General features: G+C 46.9%; 1 protein-coding gene across 2 annotated transcripts in view; it reads left to right on the top strand.

Moving 5' to 3' along the window:
• The window catches only part of IDH1 (isocitrate dehydrogenase 1 (NADP+)), a 22,203-nt gene that overhangs the window by 7,395 nt on the left and 14,307 nt on the right, over positions 1-501 (top strand). The gene's annotated exons all lie outside the window — the stretch shown is intronic.

The following is a 501-nucleotide window of genomic DNA, read 5'->3' as shown; positions in this document are numbered from 1 at the left end:
AGGGTTCCTGTGAACACGAGCACTGCTGACTGCATTTCTTGTTTGAGTTAGGAGTAGATGTTTGCAGATACTCAGCACTTCCTGTGCCAGGAGATAAGGGAGTTTGTGCTCTGTTACATTTATATGAATTAGCTAAGGTCAAAGCAGTCTGGAGTTCTTGTTGTTGTTGTTAATCCTCACCCAAGGATATTTTTTCCATTGCTTTTCAGAGGGTGGGAGGGAGAGGGGAAGTGGGGGGGAGAGAGAAACATACACAGCTATTAGTTGCCTCCTATACGCGCCTGACTGGGAGCAGGGAGTGAGCCCCAAACCCAGGGGTACATGCCCTTGATCAGGAGTCGAACCTGAGACTCTTCGGTACAGAGGCCAACACTCTAACCACTGAGCAGCACCAGCCAGAGTTGGAATTGTTTTCATTTGGAAATTTAAGGTTGCTGCCTCTTCCTTTGCGTCATGAGTTGGGATAGCTAAGGAAAGGAAATACAAGGACTAAAGAAATCT

The sequence above is a fragment of the Myotis davidii genome, unplaced genomic scaffold, assembly GCF_000327345.1.
Source record: "Myotis davidii unplaced genomic scaffold, ASM32734v1 scaffold394, whole genome shotgun sequence".
Classification (NCBI taxonomy): domain Eukaryota; kingdom Metazoa; phylum Chordata; class Mammalia; order Chiroptera; family Vespertilionidae; genus Myotis; species Myotis davidii.
Note: the sequence above shows the minus strand (reverse complement) of the source record. Positions and strands in the feature narration are given on the sequence as shown.